We start from the raw sequence: 11,655 nt of genomic DNA on the forward strand, positions 1-11,655 counted from the left end.
TAAGTGAGCTAATAAGTGAATCCTTGATTAGTCTAAGATCTCACCTAACATACATACTTTGTAAAGCAAGAATTTCTTTACCTATTCACCTAAATTTTCCCACTTTTGATGTTACATGCTCATGCATTAGTTTTAATTTTGTCCCATGTGCATTGCTTTATTTTGCATTTGGGGAATTCTTTTGTATCCCCTTTATTCAAATACTGAAAGGTAAATTTTTTTTAATGCACATGGTAATTCAATTATTTTGATTTCACATGAGCATGCTTCCCAAAATTTTATTTTGAATTATTTTATTCTTTTTAACTTTCTACCCCTTGTTTTTATCATCCATGTTCCTAATAGGTTTCCCACACTTAAACAATACACACTTTCTATCTTAAGCTAACCAAGGATTCAACTTGGGATTTTTATTTTGTTTTTCTGCTTAAGGTTAGTATTGTGGTTTATAAAATAAGAGGGGATTTAAAGGCTCAAGGGGGCTAACAAGGGTGATGTAAAAGGTAGGTTAATTTGGGATAATTGAGCTAGAATCAAACAATGGCCTCAATCACTTTCTTGGTATGTATCTATATTCTATAATCGGACATATAGATTAAAACAAAGTAAAGAACACCAGAATAAAAAAAGAAGGGCGGAACACACAGGAATAAAAATTATGGTTTGAACGTAACCATACAATTAAGCTCAAAACTCACAGGCTGTGTGTTCTCCAACTCAAAAATCATATATCAGTTATATATGTCATGCAAGTAAAAATTAAGAGTTCCCATTATTCTCAATGTAAATCTTAAGGTGGCTTTAAAGTTTTAGTGTTTCTCCTTGATGAAATATTGTTAACTAACTAACATGTAATGCTATATGCAAGGTGTGTGGATTATTTTTATTATATTAAAGTCTCTAGTTTACTTCCTTTTTATATTTTCAATTTAAACTAAGTTATCTTATGCTAAAAAGGGTAAACTATACTAATTAATCCACATTTTCTATAACTAATAAGTTAGAATTGCAACTAAACTAAATGGCTAAAATATGAACTAAAGTGCAACATGCAGAAATATAGTAAAAATACATGAAAATAGCAATGTATAAATACCGAGAAAATAAAAGATAAAAAGAAAAATACAGAAAAGTAGCAAAATAAAGTAAAAGAGTCTGTAGTAGTTCACCAAAAAAAATACGCCAGAGATGGCGACCTCCCCACACTTAAAATGAAGCATCGTCCCTGATGCTCACTCAAGCAGGGTGTGAAGGGGTGTCATCACTGGAAGGATGGGCAGCCGGAGTCTCTGTGGTAGTGGTCTGAGGATCTGCCTGCTGCAGAGGAGGTGCTGACTGAATAGGGATCTCTAGGTCTGCAGCCTGAATCTGAGGCGGGGCCTCCTGCTGTGATGTAGCCTACTCCGTGCCTGCCTGCGCAGACTCTCTCTGTGGATGGGTCTCTGCCTCGTGATCATCCGCCTCCTCCTCAGATAGCTCTGATGGTGTGTCGGGCTCGGAGGGGATGTCGCCGCCAGATCGTATCATCAACTTCAGGTGCTCATAGCGTCGCTTGCTGCGACGCTCAGATCTCTCATATCGGTGCCGGTTGCGGCGCTCCATCTGGTCTAGCTGATGAAACAGGCGGTGTACTAGGCGATAAACCGGCTCTGAGGTAGGTGGAGGTGCAGTGGTGGTAGCAGGGGTAGCTGGGGTAGCTGTAGAGGAAGAGGGGCCAGCAGACGGTGTGGCTGTCTCACCAGGAGCTATGAGGAATGGAGGTCTGTAGCCCAAAGCCAGAAAGTTCCTACTGTAACGGATAATCTTCTTGTATTCTGCAGCAGGTGGCCTCTCATCAGCATCCTCCCAAGGCACGTTAGCTCGACGGCCTAGATGTGTAATCAGATATGGAAAGGGGAGAGTGCCTCGGACGTGGACCCTGGCCATGTAGTACCGGATGAAGCGTGGCAGGTACAAGTCCTTACCCTCCATCACACACCATAGGAGGGTGATCATAGCGGCAGGTAGCTCCGTCTCATGGGTACTCGGCATAACAAAGTTGCTCAAGATCTGATGCCATAGCCGAGCCTCATCATTTAAGTAAATATGCTTGATTCCCTTAGGCATGGTGGTGTTCTGACCCATGACCCATGGAACAGTCGGGTCAAGGGCTATCCTTGCCTTGACGGCATCCCAGTCAAACTTCATGAAGTGCATGTCCACCTCAGCCTTTTGATAACCATCTGGCTGATCAGATTTAGGCAGAAGCTTCAGAATATCCTCAATAGCCTCTTCAGTGACCAGTATCTGCTTCCCTCTTAGGTTCACTACATCTAGGGAAGTTTTGAAGTAATTGCAGTAAAACTCTCTGACCCAAGATGCATTGACCTCAGTCAGGTTTCTCTCCAGGAAGAACCAGCCTCTTTGTTTGATCTGATCAGAGGTGTATTGCTGGAGTTCTTCCAGAATTTTCAGAGTCCGCTCCAGGTACAGGTTCCTGGAGGTTGCAAACACCGGATACTTTAACTCGCAGTATTTGTTTTCAAACTTGATGGGATTAGTAGCAGGGAGTAGCTGGTCAGCCTTCTCCTGCGGGGTGAAGTATTTCTCCCGCCAGGAGTCATCGTGCATGATGTCCAGGATGGACATAGAGGATTCTCCTCTTTTTCGTTTGCCAGTTGTTGCCTTTCCTTTTCCTTTTCTTTGGGTGTCAGACATCCTGAAAAATAGAAATCAAGGATATAATAAAAACAGGAAAACAAGTAGGCAAATAACAAAAGAAGCACATAATGGCAAAGGAGCAGTAGAATGATGAAAATGAGTTAAGTAAATGTGCATTAAAGGTTGTATAGGAGTTAAAAGTCCGAGAAGAAAAATTCACAATCCAAAATCTATTAGAATTCATGTTAATTAGGAAAAATTATCATCATGCCTTGGTCAGAAGATTAAAGAGAATAGTGAAAAACCAGAAGAGATGTTTTGAAAAGTAAGTAGGTTAGGAATGAAAAAGAGGTAAGGAAGTTTGAAATCAGTGAGGTAGGAAAAAGAAAGTCAGAGTAAGTGGCATGATGATCATTTTCTAAGTAACAAGCATTCACAATTAGAAGCTACAGTTAACTCATATCCAAACAAGGAAATCAGGTTGATGATGATTCAGATAGATATAGAAATAGCAAAAATTAGAATCTAAACATCAAAAATGCAGATTATGAACCAGGAAATAAAAAAGAATAAGAAAGCTTGCCCTGGTATTCATGAATTGGTTTAGTAGAAGCAGAGAAAAACAGAGTTTAAAGTGCCAAAACCAAGACATGAATGGAAACAAAACAGTTTACAGAAAATTGGGCAGCATTCCGGCTAAAATTGGATGTACTCAGAAAATAAACAGCAACAGAATAGTTCATATAAAATAAAACAAACTGCAAATAGATATAAATAAGATGAACATGAAGGAACATTCGCAGTAGCAGCATGCATAGTAAGAGCAGCATATGAACAATACGTAGAGCACAGCAACAGCAGAATTGCGAAAAGTATAAAGCAAGTAGCATGAACAGCGCAATTAATCAGGCCTAAATCCACTAACCACATCCTAGGCTACCTAACCACCTAGAATCCACTACAACATGCATATCTAACTAGCCTAATTATGAACATAAACAGAAAAATATGTAATTAGCTAGGAATTTAAAGAAGGGTGGCGTTCGGCGGAACCTGGTAGGCGTATGAATGAAAGTGGGGCAGAGAGATGGCTGGGGGATGGTGGTGGTGGCGGCTGACGCAGCAGTGGTTGTTCGGAGGTAGGGGTGTTCGGGTAGGTTAATGGGGTAGGGGTTAAAGGGGGGAAGGGAAGGGGGCGTGGGTGGTGGGTGGGGGGTGCGGCGGTGACGGCGGCGCGGTGGGGGTGGTGGTCGCAGGGGGGGCAGTAGTGGTGGGAGGGAAAGGAGAGAAGAAGAAGAAAGAGAGAGAAAGGAGAAGGGGGTGGCGTTGCGGTGGTGTCTGGGTGGTTGACGGTGGTGCGGTGGCGTAGGGTGGCGCGGGTGGTGGAGGAGCAGCAAGGGTTACAGAGAAGAGGAAGAAAAAAGGGGTTGCGGGGCGCGATGGGGTAGGGTTCGCGTCACAGGGGGTTAATAAATTTGAATTCACACGATCACGTGGGGCATGCGGTCGCGTGGCTAGGGTGGAATAAGGGTTGATTCGATCGCGTGAGTGATGCGATCGCATGAAATGGGTGAAAGGATGAATGATACGGTCGCGTGAGGCATGCGACCGCGTCACTGGAATTTGTGCTAAACGCACAATTTCAGCGTCGTTTCAGCGCAAGTCTCTATCTCCTTTGGGGTGTTGTGCAATCCATGCGACGCGATCGCGTCGCTCACGCTGTCGCGTGGGATTGGTGTTGTGCAAGTGACGCGATCGCGTCAAGGACGCGACCGCGTGGGTCGTTTTGTGCGAAACGCACAACGGCCGCACGATTCTAGCCCAACTTTCTGGGCGTTTGATCCTTACACCGATTTCCAGGTCACGCGGCCGCGTGAATGATGCGGATGCGTGGGAAGTGTTTTTCACAACTGACGCGATCGCATGAGTGATGCGGTCGCATCGCGCGCTGATAAGCGGATAATTTATACGCTTTTTGGCATTATTTTTACATAGTTTTCAGTATGATTTAGTTAGTTTTCATTATATTTTTATTAGTTTTTAATTAAAATTCACATTTCTGGACTTTACTATGAGTTTGTGTGTTTTTCTGTGATTTTAGGTAATTTCTGGCTGAAATTGAGGGAGTTGAGCAAAAATCAGATTCAGAGGTTGAAGAAGGACTGCAGATGCTGTTGGATTCTGACCTCCCTGCACTCAAAGTAGATTTTCTGGAGCTACAGAACTCTAAATGGTGCGCTTCTAATTGCGTTGGAAAGTAGACATCCAGGGCTTTCCAGCAATATATAATAGTCCATACTTTTTCCGAGTTTAGATGATGCAAACTGGCGTTGAACGTCAGTTCCATGTTGCAGTCTGGCGTTCAGCGCCAGAAACAAGTTGCAAAGTGGAGTTCAACGCCAGAAACACGTTACAAACTGGCGTTCAACTCCAAGAATGACCTCTCCACGTGAAAGCTTCATGCTCAGCCCAAGCACACACCAAGTGGGCCCCGGAAGTAGATTTCTGCATCAATTACTCAATTCTGTAAACCCTAGTAACTAGTTTAGTATAAATAGGACTTTTCACTATTGTATTTACATCTTTAGTTTCATCTTTAGATCACGTTTTGGGGGCTGGCCAATCGGCCATGCCTGGACCTTATCATTTATGTATTTTCAACGGTAGAGTTTCTACATACCATAGATTAAGGTGTGGAGCTCTGCTGTTCCTCAAAGATTAATGCAAAGTACTACTGTTTTTCTATTCAATTCAACTTATTCCGCTTCTAAGATATTCATTTGCACTTCAATATGATGGATGTGATGATCGTGACAGTCATCATCATTCTCAACTTATGAACGCGTGCCTGACAACCACTTCCGTTCTACCTTAGACTGAATGGATATCTCTTGGATATCTAATACAGGGGACCGAGTCCGAGTTATTAGTGTCTTCGTGGTATAAGTTAGAACCCATGGATGGCCATTCCTGAGATCCGAAAAGTATAAACCTTGTCTGTGGTATTCCGAGTAGGATCCGGGAAGGGATGGCTGTGACGAGCCTCAAACTCGCAAGTGCTGGGCGTAGTGACAGACGCAAAAGGATCAATGGATCCTATTCCAGTATGATCGAGAACCGACAGATGAATAGTCGTGCCGTGACAGAGCATCTTGGACCATTTTCACTGAGAGGATAGGATGTAGCCATTGACAACAGTGATGCCCTACATAAAGCTTGCCATGGAAAGGAGTAGGATTGATTAGATGAAGACAGCAAGAAAGCAGAGATCAGAGGAACGAAAGCATCTCTATACGCTTATCTGAAATTCTCACCAATGAATTACATAAGTACCACTATCCTATTTTATATTTTATTTATTTTCATCCACTATAATTTCTTAATACAATTTAATCCTCCTGACTGAGATTTACAAGGTGACCATAGCTTGCTTCAAGCCGACCATCTCCGTGGGATCGACCCTTACTCGCGTAAGGTTTATTACTTGGACGACCCAGTGCACTTGCTGGTTAGTTGTACGAAGTTGTGAAACAGATATAAGATCATGAACATGCGTATTGAGTTTTTAGCGCCGTTACCAAGGAATGGAATGATCACGATTTCGCACACCAAGTTTTTAGCGCCGTTGCCGGGGATTGTTCGAGTTTGGACAACTGACGGTTCATCTTGTTGCTCAGATTAGGTAACTTTATTTTAATTTTAACCTTTTTGATTTTATCATTCTTATTTTCGAAAAAAAAATCAAAAAAAATTTTCTTCTTTTTCGTTTTTCCCAATTAATTTTCGAAAAATACAAAAAAATTTAATAAAATCATAAAATCAAAAATATTTTTGTGTTTCTTGTTTGAGTCTAGAGTCAATTTTTAAGTTTGGTGTCTTGCATGTGTTTCTTTTCTTTTCAAGAATTTTCGAAAATTCTTCATATGTTCTTCATGATCTTCAAGTTGTTCCTGGCCAGTCTTCTTGTTTGATCTTCATATTTTCTTGTTTTGTGTCTTTTCTTGTTTTTCATATGCATTTTTAATTTGTTAGTTTCTAAAGTTTGAAAATTTCTAAGTTTGGTGTCTTGCATGTTTTTCTTTCATTAAAAATTTTCAAAAATAAGTCTTGATGTTTATCTTGATCTTCAAAGTGTTCTTGGTGTTCATCTTGACATTCATAGTGTTCTTGCATTCATTGTGTGTTTTGATTCATAATTTTTATGTTATGAGTCTTTTTCATGTTTTTCTTTTTCTTCATTAAAAATTCAAAAATCAAAAAAATATCTTTTCCTTATTTTACTCAAAATTTTCGAAAATATGATTTGATTTAGTCAAAAAGTTTTTAAATTTAATTGTTTCTTATGAATCAAATCAAATTTCCAATTTAAAAATCTTATCTTTTCAAAATCTTTTTCAAAAATCAAATCTTTTTCATTTTACCTCCATTTTTTCGAAAACTTTTTAAATTTGATTTTCAAAATCTTTTTCTTATTTTATTTCTTAATTTTCAAAATCTTTACTAACATTTAATATGATTGATTGAAAAATTTCAAGTTGTTACTTGCTTATTAAGAAAGATTCAATCTTTAAACTCTAGAATCATATCTTTTTAGTTTCTTGTTAGTCAAGTAATCAACTTTAGTTTTCAAAATCAAATCTTTTTAATCTCTTTTTCAAATCTTTTTCAAATTAAGTTTCAATCATATCTTTTTCAAAATTAATTTCAAAATCTTTTCTAACTTCTTTTCTAACTTCCTATCTTTTCAAAATTTAATTTTCAAATCTTTTTCAATCAATCTTATCTTTTTGTTTCAATCATATCTTTTTCAAAACTACCTAACTAACTCTCTCCTTCTAAATTTCAAAAATTCCTTCCATCTTTTTCAAAATTCCTTTTTAATTAACTAATTATTTTTAATTTTAATTTAATTCAATTTCAATTTTAATTTTCGAATTTTCAATTTAATTTTAAAATATTTTTATTTTATTTTGTTAAAATTTTCGAATTCTCTCTCTCATCTCTTTCTATTTATTTATTCATCTACTAACACTTCTCTCCCATCCAAAAATTCGAACACCACCTCCCTCTCTGTATTCGAGTTTTTTTTCCTCTTCTCTTCTTTACATTACATTCTTTTCTTCTTCTACTCACACAAAGGAATCTCTATACTGTGACATAGAGGATTCTATATTTTCTTTGTTATTCCCTTCTTTATCATATGAGCAGGAGCAAGGACAAGAACATTCTTGTTGAAGCAGATCCTGAACCTGAAAGGACTCTGAAAAGGAAACTAAGAGAAGTTAAAATACAACAATCCAGAGACAACCTTACAGGAATTTTTGAACAGGAAGAGGAGATGGCAGCCGAAAATAATAATAATGCAAGGAGGATGCTTGGTGACTTTATTGCACCTAATTCTAATTTACATGGAAGAAGCATCTCCATCCCTGCCATTGGAGCAAACAACTTTGAGCTGAAACCTCAATTAGTTTCTCTAATGCAGCAGAACTGCAAGTTTCATGGACTTCCATCTGAAGATCCTTTTCAGTTCTTAACTGAATTCTTGCAGATCTGTGATACTGTTAAGACCAATGGGGTTGATCCCGAGGTCTACAGGCTTATGCTTTTCCCGTTTGCTGTAAGAGACAAAGCTAGAGTGTGATTGGACTCTCAACCCAAAGATAGCCTAAACTCTTGGGATAAGCTGGTCACGGCTTTCTTCGCCAAGTTCTTTCCTCCTCAAAAGCTGAGTAAGCTTAGAGTGGATGTTTAAACCTTCAGACAGAAAGAAGATGAATCCTTCTATGAAGCTTGGGAGAGATATAAGCAACTGATCAAAAAGTGTCCTTCTCACATGCTTTCAGAATGGACCATCCTGGATATATTCTATGATGGTCTGTCTGAATTAGCTAAGATGTCATTGGATACTTCTGCAGGTGGATCCATTCACCTAAAGAAAACGCCTGCAGAAGCTCAAGAACTCATTGACATGGTTGCTAATAACCAGTTCATGTACACTTCTGAGAGGAATCCTGTGAGTAATGGGACGCCTCAGAAGAAGGGAGTTCTTGAAATTGATACTCTGAATGCCATATTGGCTCAGAATAAAATATTGACTCAGCAAGTCAATATGATTTCTCAGAGTCTGAATGGAATGCAAGCTGCATCCAACAGTACTCAAGAGGCATCTTCTGAGGAAGAAGCTTATGATCCTGAGAACCCTGCAATAGCAGAGGTGAATTAGATGGTTGAACCCTATGGAAACACCTATAATCCCTCATGGAGAAATCACCCAAATCTCTCATGGAAGGATCAACAAAAGCCTCAACAAGGCTTTAATAATGGTGGAAGAAACAGGTTTAGCAATAGCAAACCTTTTCCATTATCCACTCAGCAAAAGACAGAGAGTTCTGAGCAGAATCCATCTAGCTTGGCAAATATAGTCTCTGATCTATCTAAGGCCACTCTAAGTTTCATGAATGAAACAAGATCCTCCATTAGAAATTTGGAAGCACAAGTGGGCCAGCTGAGTAAAAGGGTCACTGAAATCCCTCCTAGTACTCTCCCAAGCAATACAGAAGAAAATCCAAAAGGAGAGTGCAAGGCCATTGATATAACAATCATGGCCGAACCCACAAAAGAGGAAGAGGACGTGAATCCCAGTGAGGAAAACCTCCTGGGACATCCAGTGATCAATAAGGAGTTTCCCTTTGAGAAACCAAAGGAATCTGAGGCTCATCTAGAGACCATAGAGATTCCATTAAACCTCCTTATGTCATTCATGAGCTCTGATGAGCATTCTTCTTCTGAAGAGAATGAAGATGTTACTGAAGAGCAAGTTGCCAAGTACCTTGGTGCAATCATGAAGCTGAATGCCAAATTATTTGGTAATGAGACTTGGGAGGAAGAACCTCCCTTACTCACCAATGAACTGAGTGATCTGGATCAACTGACATTGCCTCAGAAGAAACAGGATCCTGAAAAGTTCTTAATACCTTGTACCATAGGCACCATGACCTTTGAGAAGGCTCTATGTGACCTTGGGTTAGGGATAAACCTCATGCCCCTCTCTGTAATGGAGAAACTGGGAATCTTTGAGGTACAAGCTGCCAGAATCTCACTAGAGATGGCAGACAACTCAAGAAAACAGGCTTATGGACTAGTAGAGGACATGTTAATAAAGGTTGAAGGCCTTTACATCCCTGCTGATTTCATAATACTAGACACTGGGAAGGAAGAGGATGAATACATCATCCTTGGAAGACCCTTCCTAGCCACAGCAAGAGCTGTGATTGATGTGAACAGAGGAGAGTTAGTCCTTCAACTGAATGAGGACTACCTTGTGTTTAAAACTCAAGGTCCTCCTTCTGTAACCATGGAGAGGAAGCATGAAAAGCTTCTCTCAGTGCAGAGTTAACCAAAGCCCCCATAATCAAACTCTAAGTTTGGTGTTGGGAGGCCTCAGCCAAACTCTAAGTTTGGTGTTGAATCCCCACATCCAAACTCTAAGTTTGGTGTTGGGAATCTATAAAATTGACCTGATCACCTGTGTGGCTCAGTGAGAGCCCACTGTCAAGCTATTGACATTAAAGAAGTGCTTGTTGGGAGGCAACCCAATTTTTATTTATCTAATTTTATTTTTATTTTTATTGTTCTTTCATGTTTTATTAGGTTGATGATCATGTGGAGTCACAAAAACTACAGAAAATTCAAAAATAGAATGAAAAACAGCATTAAAAATAGAACACCCTAGAGGAAGGGCTTACTGGCGTTTAAACGCCAGTAAGGAGCATCTGGCTGGCGTTTAACGCCAGAACAGAGCATAAAACTGGCGTTAAACACTAGAAACAAGCAGCATTCTAGCGTTTAAATGCCAGGAATGCACCCCAGAGGAAAACTGGCGTTCAACGCCAGAAACATGTTGCAGACTGGCGTTGAACGCCCAAAACAAGCATAGAAGTGGCGTTTAACGCCAGAAACATGCTGCAATCTGGCGTTAACGCTAGGATTGCCTACAGAGGGCGTTTACACGCCTAATTGGTGCATGGATGCAAATCATTGACACCTCAGGATCTGTGGACCCCACAGGATCATCTCAGCATCTGTGGACCCCACAGGATCCCCACCTACTTTTTCTCTCCTCTTCACACCTTTTCATAACTCTTTTCCCCAAATACCCCTCACCAATCAACTCAATCACTCTTTCCCATCACCTCTTCACCACTCACATCCATTCTCTCTTCCCCAAAAACCCCACCTACCTTTAAATTCAAAATAATTTCCCTCCCAAACCCAACCCTAAATGGCCGAACCCTAACCCCTCCCCACTCCTATATAAACCCCTCATTCCTTCTTCATTTTCACACAACACAACCCTCTCTTCTTCCACTTGGCCGAAACCACTTCTCCCTCCATCTCCTCCATTCTCTTCTTCTTCTACTTCTTTCTCATTTCTTTTGCTCGAGGACGAGCAATCATTTTAAGTTTGGTGTGGTAAAAGCATTGCTTTTTGTTTTTCCATAACCATTCATGGCACCTAAGGCCAGAGAAACCTCTAGAAAGAGGAAAGGGAAGGCAATTGCTTCCACCTCTGAGTCATGAGAGATGGAGAGATTCATCTCTAAGTTCCATCAAGACCACTTCTATGAAGTTGTGGCAAAGAAGAAAGTGATCCCTGAGGTTCCTTTCAAACTCAAAAAGAATGAGTATCCGGAGATCCGACTTGAGATCCAAAGAAGAGGTTGGAAAGTTCTAACCAACCCCATTCAACAAGTCGGGATCTTAATGGTTTAAGAGTTCTATGCAAACGCATGGGTTACTAGGAACCATGATCAAAGTGTGAACCCGAACCCAAAAATTGGCTCACCATGGTTCGGAGGAAATACTTAGATTTCAGTCCGGAAAATGTGAGGCTGGCGTTCAACTTGCCAATGATGGAAGAGAACGCACGCCCCTACACTAGAAGAGTCAACTTTGATCAAAGGTTGGACCAAGTCCTCATGGACATATGTGTGGAAGGAGCTCAATGGAAAA

General features: G+C 40.2%; 1 non-coding gene across 1 annotated transcript; it reads right to left on the reverse strand.

Moving 5' to 3' along the window:
* Positions 1–8,374: 8,374 nt before the first annotated feature.
* LOC112732187 (small nucleolar RNA R71) lies at positions 8,375–8,482 on the reverse strand. The gene has a single exon (XR_003167923.1). It is a non-coding gene; the product is annotated as a small nucleolar RNA R71 (small nucleolar RNA).
* Between the last annotated feature and the right edge of the window lie 3,173 nt (positions 8,483–11,655).

The sequence above is a fragment of the Arachis hypogaea genome, chromosome 12 (assembly GCF_003086295.3).
Source record: "Arachis hypogaea cultivar Tifrunner chromosome 12, arahy.Tifrunner.gnm2.J5K5, whole genome shotgun sequence".
NCBI lineage: Eukaryota > Viridiplantae > Streptophyta > Magnoliopsida > Fabales > Fabaceae > Arachis > Arachis hypogaea.